The sequence below is a fragment of the Pseudophryne corroboree genome, chromosome 1 (genome assembly GCF_028390025.1).
Source record: "Pseudophryne corroboree isolate aPseCor3 chromosome 1, aPseCor3.hap2, whole genome shotgun sequence".
NCBI lineage: Eukaryota > Metazoa > Chordata > Amphibia > Anura > Myobatrachidae > Pseudophryne > Pseudophryne corroboree.
In genome coordinates, this window is record NC_086444.1 from 677,494,533 (window position 1) to 677,507,693 (window position 13,161).

A 13,161-nucleotide genomic window follows, 5' to 3' on the forward strand; every position below is an offset into this window, starting at 1 on the left:
GTTTTGGCAGCACCCCAGAATTTCCTATGACCATAGTGAGATAAGTACCATGGGGACCGCAGTTTATGATATTTTCGCAAAGCCTTCCTAGAAGTGTATAAATACTATTCATGATTCATGGTATCGTTCACTATTGCAAACAATTTTATAGAGTTCAGGAGGGAGAGCTTCAAGCCAAGTCTGGCCACAATAACTTTAGCTAGTGTCAGAAATTTGTAACTTAAGAAATAGTTTTAATAACATTGAAAGACTCTTCTAAGGAAACTCCAAATATGACGACAAGATGGTTAAGTGGAGGCAAAGCAGAATCAGCATCGCATATGCACCCCCAATACCCCAGACAAGAACACATGAACATCCCCCCATGCCCACAGTAGCTGTCAATAATCGGCTTCATAAAGTAGATAGTTAATCTCAAACAATAATTGGACCAAAGACCCATATGGAGGAGACTGAGAGGCTGAGAGACTGTATTAAACACTCCTATGTTCTCCTTAGAGTGTATTTGTCGCTCTCTAATGCACGCTGTGGTGTCTTGGGTGCAACCAAGTATCTGGACCCACTGCTACTCTCACCACCACCCGAGTGGGGATTTCGGCCGGCGATCCACCAGTATTTCATCGGGTGTCGGGATTCCAGCGTTGGTGCAATTGCATTGCGTTCGCATTGCCTGGCAACCCTATACATGGTGGGGGGCTCCCAGCATACAATTTTATCTGTAGCGCAAAAACTGCTACCAGCCCTGAATAACCCCCTTTGTGTGTTAATTTGACACATCTCCTTCCCATCTGTGACCCTATTATGATTAATTCCAGATTAGAATGACTTCTTTATTAAACATTTTTGAAGAATCACCCCTGATGAAGCCTCTTTGAGATGAAACGCATAGGGTTAAACACTAGAGGACTCATTCAGCGAAGCTGTGATTGGAAGAAATGTTTCCTCTCTAGTAAGGGTGAAAACTAGGTCTGCCAAATCAATGTACTATATAACAAAATGTCTAAATGTACAGTATTTTATCTTTTTGATACTTTGTAAAAAAATGTTTTAATAAATTGTAATTGTTACAAGTTTAAACAAAATCAAAACTGTATAAGTGTGTCATATTACTTTTAGTGGTACTATATGGACATTATATAGAAAAACATCTAGTTGGACTTTTTATTAGGTAAAGTCCGATTCCTTTTCTAATAAGGAATTAGACTGTTGTATTTGGAGTGTATTAAAAACCAATTTTTTAAAACCATATATAAACCTTAGTCTCCTGAACCCGGAAGTGAACAAGCCCGATACGGGTGAAACGCGTCTTCCCACGGGGGTCCGCATATGGAGTGACTACATGGCACCAGCCTTCTGCACCTGACCATGCGCTGATCCATTCGTCTGCCCTCTGATTGGAGTGCTGTAAGCCCCCGCTGTTCTGTGGACACACAGACAGCAGTATCACACTCAGGCACACCACCAGTGCATCTATACTAATTGCCTATTAGAGCATAGAATTTTTTCCCTATGTAAGGTATTGTCCTCTGATACGGGCTACATTTCCAGTCTCCCACAGAGGCCAGCACATTATTATCCTTTACATTTTTACCTACATGTTTATTCATTTATTTCTTTGCGGCACCTGACAGATATAGCCCGTCAGGTTCATTCCTAATCACAGGTCAGCTGTTTTTTTCTTCCTATTTAGGATTATGAATTTGTATGATACTGTTTGATTTTTTTGCATTTGTTTGCATTTGATCTGTATGAATTGTGAATTGTTGGCATGCTAAATTCATCACTGTGTTCTCTGTGTAGGAAATTCATTGTGCATGCTATATACATGCCTGTGTTCATTTACTATTCTTAGAGCATTTTTGGGCAGGCTGCCTAATTAACTTATTTGTTTATTGTGGTGATAATACCGCCGCCTAGCACCATACTCTGTGATAACTGATATTTCCTAGGAAGATCCTAGTGACAGCATTTGGGGGCAGGCTGCCTAAACAATTTACTGTGGTGATCATTTTTGTTAGATAAACCGTATCCACAGTAATACTCTGTGTCATTAACTTAATCTATTACCCAGTCTGGGTCATAACCCTAACAATCAAGAACACCAATCTAGATTCATTCACTTCTTCACCTGTCTCGTGGACTCTCATCCACGATCCACGGAGCACAGAACCACGGACGTGGGTACTGTTGAACCGTGCCTAACGTGGAAAGCAGATCCACCTATTTTTGCTTATCTTTCAATTTCTTTCTCGTTTTTCATTTTTTCTATCATTTCCTACCTATTACTTCCTATATAGGTGCACTCTCATTGGCGTACTGATCATACTATTCTCTACTATCATACCACGCTGCCATCGCCCGATCTCGTCTGATCTTGGAAGCTAAACAGCGTTGGGCCGGGTCAGTACCAGGAAAGGAGACTGCCTGGGAATACTTGGTGTTGTAGAGCAGGAATCTGTTTCCTCTCCGTGTGAGAAGAACTCGCCAACAGCAGTATCACCACTATTTCTATACTATATCTCTTTATTTACTCAGTGAATGTTCAGTGCAGCCCAATGTCTTTTCTACTCACAATTGTGACATTTGTCAAGTGATTCAGGTGCTAAAGTCTGGTGATCTTTGATTAGCAACATATCCACTTAATAATAGTGATTATAGTTGGATATTCCTACAATAATGCTTTGACCACTCCTCGGTCCGATTAATACAGAAATCTGTACTGGTCAGGGGAAATGGTGGTATGACAATTCTGTGTCTTAACATGAGACCAGAACATTTTAATATTTTTTCTAAATCCCTATTTTTTTCATGGATCATTTAGATGGGTAAATTATGTTTACATTAATACCAATAAAAGTTATGTTTTAAACATTCTTTGACATATTTCATAGGAACTTTTTCCTGTACAGAGTGCGCAAGAGCCTTCTTTCTCTCCCACTTTTAGTCTATGTACTTTCTGGCTCTGGGCGCACCACCAACAAGGACAGCATACATAGGAGAAAATCTTAGATATTTTCTCGTTCCCGTTATTAAGGGTAATTAATTGTCCGTTTTTGGTCTTCTCATGTACATACATTATTGTATTTTGTGACCTGTGCCCGATCGCCCCAGTTCTGCTCTCCTTAACAGGGAGCAACATTACACACCATTGATGGCATAGGATAAGGATATAACCCTTCTCGTGTGCGTACAGTGGGTAAAATAAGTATTGAACACATCAACATTTTTCTCAATAAATATATTTGTAATGGGGCTATTGTAATGAAATTGTCACCAACTGTCAGCAACAACTCATGCAATCCACACAAAGAAATCAAACCATAGATGTCCATAAATTAAGTTATGTGTAATAATGTGAAATAACACAGGGAAAAAGTGTCATGACTGTGGTTTTGTGAACCCGGTGTTAGTGAAGTCTGTGCGGGTGACTGGAGGACTATGTGAATACTATCACTGACCTGGTTTGGGAGTGTTGTGGACTCGGGGTTTCTTTCGGTGACCGGGAAGAGGAACCGCAGCTGGACCGCAGCAGAGATGGCCGAATCTAGGTTTTCCTCATGCAGGATTTGGTCGGCAGACAGGAGGCACGTATGGATGCTGGAGGTCTCCTGAAAGACAGAACTTGAAAAGGTGCTGAGGAATGAATGAAGGAGTACCGGATGCTGGAGACACCAACTACACTTGTGAGCACTGAGGTGTTTGGAGGCACTGAGGTGCTTGGAGGCACTGAAGTGCTTGTAGGTGCAGAAGTGCCTGGAGGCACTGAGGTGTTTGTAGGTGCAGAAGTGCTTGGAGACACTGAGGTGCTTGTAGGTGCAGAAGTGCCTGAAGGCACTGAGGTGTTTGGAGGCGCTGAAGTGTTTGGAGGCACGGAGGTGCTTGGAGGCACGGAGGTGCTTGGAGGCACGGGGATGCTTGGAGGCACGGGGATGCTTGGAGGCACGGAGGTCACAGGGATACGGGAGCTCTGGAGATCACAACTACAACAGCAGTAAAGGTGAAACACGGCAGCTGTGGTTTTACGTTGAGACTCGTGGAAATAGTGAATATCAGTGGCAACACAAATGTAAACCAAACTGGGTAACAAAGGAACAGAGTTTTCACAGGAACTAAAGTACAAGGGTTACCTTTAGGGAGCTCAGCTTCAAAGCTCACACAGAGTTTCCAACTCAGTCTCCCGACTTATACTTCCTGGTCCTTGGTGATTGGTGAGCAGTGTTAGGTGATGCAGAGAGTCTCAGGCTGGCAGAGGATTGGACAACTCTGGGTCAGGTGAACAGTCACTGTCATGTGAGTACTCTAGACTAGGCTGTGATGTAGAGTGAGGCCTAGCAGGCCGAGAGAACACTGAAGCCTGAACTTCTGCAAAACATAGGATGCTGGCTTTTAGGCCTAAACTTCAGATTACTGAATTCAGCCTCACACAGGAGATCACCATAGGTGGAGCTAGTTAACTATTACCTTTCAGGCAGAGAACTCAGGAAACTCATAGTGCTGACAAGCTGTTTAACTCAGTGAGCAAAAAGGCACAGTATCCGGGACAGATGGCAGGGGTAAGTCACCAAATATGAAAACTACAGTCAGGATTGTGACAGTACCCCCCTCTTCAAGGGTGGACTCCAGACACCCATCTTGAATCTTAGAGGAACTTGAGAAATTCATACAGAAGTACTTAGGACCTTCGTCGATGCCTCTACTTCTTACGGGAACATTTGGTTTTGACCAAGGAGAGCGGAATCTCCTGTAACGAAAAACCTTCCTTAGAAAACATGGGACCTCCCATGAAAGGAGTAGCATCATGAACTGGATCAAATTCAGAGTCTGAGTCCAAGTCTAATGGAAGATATGAATCTCCCTTAGATACACAGTTTGCAGATGAAAAGGAGGTGCACTGGAGTTTTAAATTCTCTGGGCTAGGAGAGACTCCTACATAAGCAATTTTAATGGTCGGATTCTTACCGAAGGAGATTCTTAGATTATCCCTGGGAGGACAGTACAAACTTTCTTCTGCATTCCCTTTAGAGCATGATTCTTTTACCGAGTCAGATTCCAAAGGGTTAGGACTAAATTCTTTAACCACAGCATTACTAAAAGTCTGTAAGTCATGGAACACAGGATCATTACTCTCAGAAAGCGTGTTGGCCCACTCCAAAGCTCTTCCTCTGAATGCCAGGAACAGATATTGAGTAACGTTGGAAGGAGTTACTGCACCTGAAGGATCAGACTCCATCAGAGAGAGAAATTGTTCAACCAGAGCGGCATATTGCAATTAATCTCCATCAAAGTAAATAGGTGGTAAACCATCAGACGAAAGCTTAGAGGCTGAAACCGATGATGCACTCTCAGAAGCTAGATTGGAGTTAGTTTGTAGAACGTCAGGCTGATGAGAAACTATCCCTTCTGAAGTAGTCTGGCTGAAGTCCTCAAATAAGACTGAGAAATCACTTGAAATCTTCTGGATGGAGATGCTAGTAATTCTCCCCGAAGCTGCACTGTCTGTGACTGAGGTAAACAACTCTGGTGACTGGATTGAGGAAGTAACTTCGGTGTCCTTCTCAGCGAAATTAGCCTGAAGTCCTGTATCCAAATCAGCATATGGAACATTAAGTTGCTCAGACAAGCTTAGGGACAAAGCTGAGAAAACTGTACTTAGATCAGTATCCAGCTCTGTAGCACGTTCAGACTGTAAGTGAGTAGCCTTGGGATTTTTCTTAACTTTAGTGGTTACAGCCAATTTATCCTGACAATGAAGAGAATACGTATTAGAATTCCCCGCAGAAGCTGTGGACTCAGTGCTGGAAGATAAGGAAACAGAATCAGAGACAGACTGAAGTCTAATTTTAGAACTAGATGGTGGAAGTCCTTTACTGGGACCAACTGACAAAAGTTCTGTACTCGGACCAATGCTTGAAATCGGTTTGAGTCCACATGAACTTGAAAAGACTGAAACTGAAGAAATCTCTGGCTGAACGAGTAGGACTGTATTGGATCCAAGGATACTTGAATTGGCTGGAGCCAAAGGAGACTGACCAGGCTGGTCCTGGAGTATCGCTGGACCGGATGGAACCGGGACGGACTGACCAGGCAGGGCCTGGAGTATTGCTGGACCGGCTGGAACCGGGATGGACTGACCAGGCGGAGCCTGGAATATTGCTGGACCGGCAGGAGCCCTTTCTTCACGGGGCTGAACTAAGGCAGGAGCCCCCTCTTCACGGGGCTGAACTAAGGCAGGAGCCCCCTCTTCACGGGGCTGAGCTGAGGCAGGAGCCCCCTCTTCACGGGGCTGAGCTGAGGCAGGAGCCCCCTCTTCACGGGGCTGAGCTGAGGCAGGAGCCCCCTCTTCACGGGGCTGGGCTGAGGAAAGAGCCCCCTCTTCACGGGGCTGGGCTGAGGAAAGAGCCCCCACTTCACGGGGCTGGGCAGCACTTTGTAGACTCTCTGGCTGGGCAGCACTTTGTAGACTCTCTGGCTGGGCAGCACTTTGTAGACTCTCTGGCTGGGCAGCACTTTGTAGACTCTCTGGCTGGCAGCACTTTGTAGACTCTCTGGCTGGGCAGCACTTTGTAGACTCTCTGGCTGGGCAGCACTTTGTAGACTCTCTGGCTGGGCAGCACTTTGTAGACTCTCTGGCTGGGCAGCACTTTGTAGACTCTCTGGCTGGGCAGCACTTTGTAGACTCTCTGGCTGGGCAGCACTTTGTAGACTCACTGGGGCTGGACACTCTGAAGACGCCCCTCCTGGGGCTGGACACTCTGAAGACGCCCCTCCTGGGGCTGGACACTCTAAAGACGCCCCTCCTGGGGCTGGACACCCTGACTCCTCTGTGACTCTATATGGCTTGAACATTCTTCTCTGGACACCCAACTTGGGATAAGGTCTTTTAATCACCGGAACCCCAGTCATAAATTTGAGTCTCTTTCAGAGTAGCCTTCTTGATACCCGCATCAGCAGTAGCAGGATCGGCTACTGTGGATGACTTGTAGACATGAGCACTATGATACTGAGATTTGTCACCATTCCCTGGCTTACGAAGAATGCAGTCTTTAACAAAATGACCGGAATTTCCACAGTAAAGACAGAGGTGTAGCTCCCTACGCCGCTGACGTTCAGCTTCAGAGAGCTTGGGCCGTGGATAGCTCTGATGAACAACTTTTCCTTGCACAGAGGAAGAGACTCTTTTAACTGGATGGGACAAAACAGGTTCAACAACGTTGGTAGTATTCCTGAAGAGATCAGGCATCACAGAAAGAATACTAGACAAAAGATCTTGTAACTGTAATAACATCTGGTAGAAAATCTGCAGTTGGTCAGGAGTCTTAGTGCAGAAGGTCAGAGAATCTCTGGAGAACGAATTCCGCTGCAAACACTGTGCCAATTGATGCTGAGTCGACTCCAAACCCTCCAAGCGTCCTGCAATATTGCTTAGGAGGTCCTGCGTCAGACAAACACTTTCGGCCGGGTCCATGTGGCCAGTTCCTACTGTCATGACTGTGGTTTTGTGAACCCGGTGTTAGTGAAGTCTGTGCGGGTGACTGGAGGACTATGTGAATACTATCACTGACCTGGTTTGGGAGTGTTGTGGACTCGGGGTTTCTTCCGGTGACCGGGAAGAGGAACCGCAGCTGGACCGCAGCAGAGATGGCCGAATCTAGGTTTTCCTCATGCAGGATTTGGTCGGCAGACAGGAGGCACGTATGGATGCTGGAGGTCTCCTGAAAGACAGAACTTGAAAAGGTGCTGAGGAATGAATGAAGGAGTACCGGATGCTGGAGACACCAACTACGCTTTTGAGCACTGGGTGTTTGGAGGCACTGAGGTGCTTGTAGGTGCAGAAGTGCCTGGAGGCACTGAGGTGTTTGTAGGTGCAGAAGTGCTTAGAGACACTGAGGTGCTTGGAGGCACTGAGGTGCTTGTAGGTGCAGAAGTGTTTGGAGGCGCTGAAGTGCTTGGAGGCACGGAGGTACTTGGAGGCACGGAGGTACTTGGAGGCACGGAAGTGCTTAGAGGCACGGAAGTGCTTAGAGGCACGGAGGTGCTTAGAGGCACGGAGGTGCTTGGAGGTTTGAAGGCACGGAGGTGCTTGGAGGCACGGAGGTGCTTGGAGGCATGGGATGCTTGGAGGCACGGGGATGCTTGGAGGCACGGAGGTCACAGGGATACGGGAGCTCTGGAGATCACAACTACAACAGCAGTAAAGGTGAAACACGGCAGCTGTGGTTTTACGTTGAGACTCGTGGAAATAGTGAATATCAGTGGCAACACAAATGTAAACCAAACTGGTTAACAAAGGAACAGAGTTTTCACAGGAACTAAAGTACAAGGGTTACCTTTAGGGAGCTCAGCTTCAAAGCTCACACAGAGCTGTGTGTGACACGAGGAACTGGCCCAGTTTCCAACTCAGTCTCCCGACTTATACTTCCTGGTCCTTGGTGATTGGTGAGCAGTGTTAGGTGATGCAGAGAGTCTCAGGCTGGCAGAGGATTGGACAACTCTGGGTCAGGTGAACAGTCACTGTCATGTGAGTACTCTAGACTAGGCTGTGATGTAGAGTGAGGCCTAGCAGGCCGAGAGAACACTGAAGCCTGAACTTCTGCAAAACATAGGATGCTGGCTTTTAGGCCTAAACTTCAGATTACTGAATTCAGCCTCACACAGGAGATCACCATAGGTGGAGCTAGTTAACTATTACCTTTCAGGCAGAGAACTCAGAAAACTCATAGTGCTGACAAGCTGTTTAACTCAGTGAGCAAAAAGGCACAGGATCCGGAACAGATGGCAGGGGTAAGTCACCAAATATGAAAACTACAGTCAGGATTGTGACAAAAAGTATTGAACACATGAAGAAAGGGAGGCGCAAGAAGGCATGGAAAGCCTACACCAGCTGAAATCTATTAGTGATTCGAAAGCAATCCTGCCCCTTGTCAGTGCAAATTAATATAAGCTGGGTCAGTCCCAACTGATGGCCTATAAAAAGATATCTTATTACCAAGGTGTCCCACAAGAAACATCTCCTAAAAGCAAAGAGCTCTCTCAAGACCTTTGCGACCTTATTGTTGCAAAAAATACTGATGGCATTTGTTACAGAAGGATTTCTGAACTTCTGAATGCTCCAGTAAGCACTATTGGGGCCATAATCCTAATTTCACCATAAACCAGCCATGGCCAGCTGCTCCTAACAAGATTTCTGACAGAGAAGTGAAAAGAATTATCAGAAGAATTGTCCAAGAGCCAAGGACCACTTGTGGAGAGCTTCAGAAAGACCTGGAATTCGCAGGTACAATTGTTTCAAAGAAAACAATAAGTAATGCACTCAACCGCCATGACCTGTATGCATGCTCACCATGCAAGACTCCATTGCTGAAGAAAAAGCATGTCGAAGCTCGTTTTAAAGTTTGCTGCACAACATTTGGACAAGCCTATGAAATACTGGGAGAATATAGTCTAATCAGATGAAATCAAAGTTGAACTCTTTGGATGCCATAATATACACCATGTTTGGAGAAAGCAAATGGCACTGCATATCACCCCAAAAACACCATACCAACAGTGCAGTTTGGAGGTGGGAACATCATGGTGTGGGGCTGTTTTTCAGCATACGGTACTGGCATACTTCATATCATTGAAGGAAAGATGAATGCAAAAATGTACCGAGACATTCTTGATAAAAAAATCTTCTGCCATCTACCAGGAAGCTGAAGATGAAACTAGGGTGGAAATTTTAGCAAGACAATGATCCCAAACACACAACCAAGGACACTATCAATTTGTTCACAGAAAATAAAGCTGCTAGAATGACCCAGCCAATCACCTGACTTCAATCCAATTGAAAATCTAAGGAAAGAACTAAAGATCAGAGTTAATAGAAGAGGCCCCATGGAACCTTCAAGAATGGGCCAAAATCACACCTGAGCAATGCATGTGACTAGTTTCTCCATACAGGAGGCGTCTTGAAGATGTCATTAAGGACAAAGAACTTTCTACTAAATATTAAATACACTTCCGTAAGCATGTTCAATCCTTTTTCCCTGTGTTCAATAGCTATTTGTCCAGCTTTGTAATATATATATATATATATATATATATATATATATAGAATGGATGGATGTTCGGCACTCCCTGTAACAAGATATATGGTGCCCGGTGCCCTCCTGTGCAAAGTGTTGCTGCAGTATATAACGGTTGGTAGGCGGCACTCATAGGTCTTTAAATCAATGATCTACTGGAAACCAGATAGAGCTACGTTTCGATTTAATGAAAATCGTCGTCAGGCATAAAATACAAACATGTGAAACATACCTTTATAGATAGAGATTACCCTGTGTAAACGTGTTGGCCGACCGGCCGCCGGAAACTTCCGCCACGTCATCAATCCCGTTCCTACCTTTGATCGACGTGTGGCGTGTAAAGAGTGAGACAGAATAGAACCCGTTACCAAGGATACCCTATCAACAGGAAACAGAAACATAGTAAAGCCGTGGATGTCTAGAGTTTAGCAACAGTATCTCAAAACTAGTTACATAAGGCTAATATTTAAACTGACTTAATGAAATTTCCGATATCAAGGAATGTACTGTGCAAACAATGAACATGCACCGGCTGGAGGCAATTGTGAAAAGGTGTAACTGGAAACAGGGGAAGGCTTTTGGCTATTAGCACTTTAGGCATGTTATTCTTGAGAAGAAAAAAAGTCTCTATAGCTAGATGAAACAGTTGAGTGTCAATAGTTCATTTAAGCCGTGCGGAGCTACTGTATTTAAACGATATATCCAGCGTGCTTTTAGCCCCGTTTGGTCTTAGGAATTTGGTCAAGCATCTTATAGCGCAGGGCAGACAACGTGCGTCTGGCCGACTTAAAGTGCTTGGCCACCGGTTGGTCTATTTGTTTTCCCTCTAATATGAGTTTGATGGCACTTCTATGCTGTGCCATTCTTTCTCGGAACTGGCAGGTGGTTTTTCCAATGTATAGTAGGTCGCAAGGGCAGCGGATGCAGTATATTACAAATTTGGACGTACAAGTGAGAACTTTATTGATTTTAATTCTTTTGCCGGAATGCGGGTGTAGGATGGTGTCACCTATTTCTAGATATAGGCATGTTGTACATCCGAGACATTTGTAATTCCCTGGTTTCCGGGTCAAAAAATGAGATGCAGTATTCAATTTCAGGTTGGAGATGTCAGTGTGGACTACTTTGTCCTTAATATTCCGTCCCCGTGTATAGCAGGGTAACAGCGGAGTCCCCATAAGGGCTGGCAGGTCTTGATCATTTTGTACCATCTCAGGAATTTAGAAAATCTCCCTCCCTCGTATTGGCTGTGTACATGTGATGTCAGTAGCCTATACACAAATATTCCGCATGACAGGGGGCTACGGGCAGTTCAAATGCTTATTTCCAATAATCCCCACTATGAAGGACCTGAGATTGTCTTTTTTCTCTCATTATTGGAACTGACCTTGGCAAAAAACTACTTTCTGTTTAACAATGAGTTTTATCTGCAGGTACTCGGTTGCGCTATGGGCTCTACGGCCGCTCCGGTGTACGCAAATGCGTTCATGTTCATAGTTGAACTGCATTTGTTTTTCGATATAGACGAGTATAAGAGCAAGATAGCCTTTTACACTCGCTATATCGACGATATATTTATGATTTGGACAGGATCTAAGCAAGAATTAATTTCCATGATGGAAGAAATTAATGTATGGGACGCTAACATCAAATTTACTTTTGAGATCCAGGAACACAGTATTCATTTCCTGGATGTTAACGTCAGTCATTATAATGAAACACTGCAAACTTCCTTATATAGTAAGCCAACGGACTGCAATAATCTACTGTTATCATCCAGCCACCATACAACCTCACTCAAGAAAGGACTTCCTTACTCACAGTTCTTAAGAGTTCGACGGATTTGCAGTAATCAAGAGGATGAGTTTCAACAAATGAATATCATGACAAGAAAATTCCTACAACGGGGATATCCTAATTCCCTTTTAACTAGAGCTAGACAGCGAGCCATGGAAGCACCAAAAATCAGTAATACCACTAAAGAAATAAAAAATACCAAAGAAACCATTCAGTCCATCGTATATGTCAACAATTTTTCCACAGCCACCAATCAGTTAATTTCCCGAACAAAAAGATTCTGGCCGATGGTACAAAATGATCAAGACCTGCCAGCCCTTATGGGGACTCCGCTGTTACCCTGCTATACACGGGGGCGGAATATTAAGGACAAAGTAGTCCACACTGACATCTCCAACTTGAAATTGAATACTGCATCTCATTTTTTGACCCGGAAACCAGGGAATTACAAATGTCTCGGATGTACAACATGCCTATATCTAGAAATAGGTGACACCATCCTACACCCGCATTCCGGCAAAAGAATTAAAATCAATAAAGTTCTCACTTGTACGTCCAAATTTGTAATATACTGCATCCGCTGCCCTTGCGACCTACTATACATTGGAAAAACCACCTGCCAGTTCCGAGAAAGAATGGCACAGCATAGAAGTGCCATCAAACTCATATTAGAGGGAAAACAAATAGACCATCTCATTTTTTGTCCCGGAAACCAGGGAATTACAAATGTCTCGGATGTACAACATGCCTATATCTAGAAATAGGTGACACCATCTGTGGCCGGAGAGACTAGCCAGCCACACGTGTAATGGCGTCTGCGGCACTGAAGGGGTTAACCCTCGTGCCCAGCGCCATGTTGCTGACTGTTTAAAAGTTTGTTTAATTATGTGTTTTACTTTTAACATGTCATATGTAGTGCTCTGTGCACCATTGCAGGAAGACATGTTTAACTGTATCTATTTTATATTCAAGACAGGCTTGGTGTATATTTAAAGGAAAAATGCAGTTAATATAGATGTCTGAATAAGCAACTCTTATCCTCTGGAAATAGGAAGGGGCATGCTAAGGGCCCTGTACTAGCAGTGAGGTGTGAAGGACAATACCTTTTGATGTGTGAGTTCCTTAGAGAGAGATACTAATCACTGGGTCTATGGGCTTGGAATCTGTTTCATGTAGAGGATGTAAGTGATATACGATCCGAATGGCAGATACAGGAAGGAAGACCGTTTGTTTGTATTGTAGCTATTCCTGTTGTAATCTTAAACACTGGGATTGCCTGCAGATGGGAATGACCAGACAC

General features: G+C 44.3%; 1 protein-coding gene and 1 pseudogene across 1 annotated transcript in view; both read left to right on the forward strand.

The window, feature by feature from the left end:
* Positions 1 to 13,161, forward strand: part of ISYNA1 (inositol-3-phosphate synthase 1) — a 64,377-nt gene that overhangs the window by 5,270 nt on the left and 45,946 nt on the right. The gene's annotated exons all lie outside the window — the stretch shown is intronic.
* LOC134953899 (5S ribosomal RNA) lies at positions 2,331 to 2,449 on the forward strand (annotated as a pseudogene).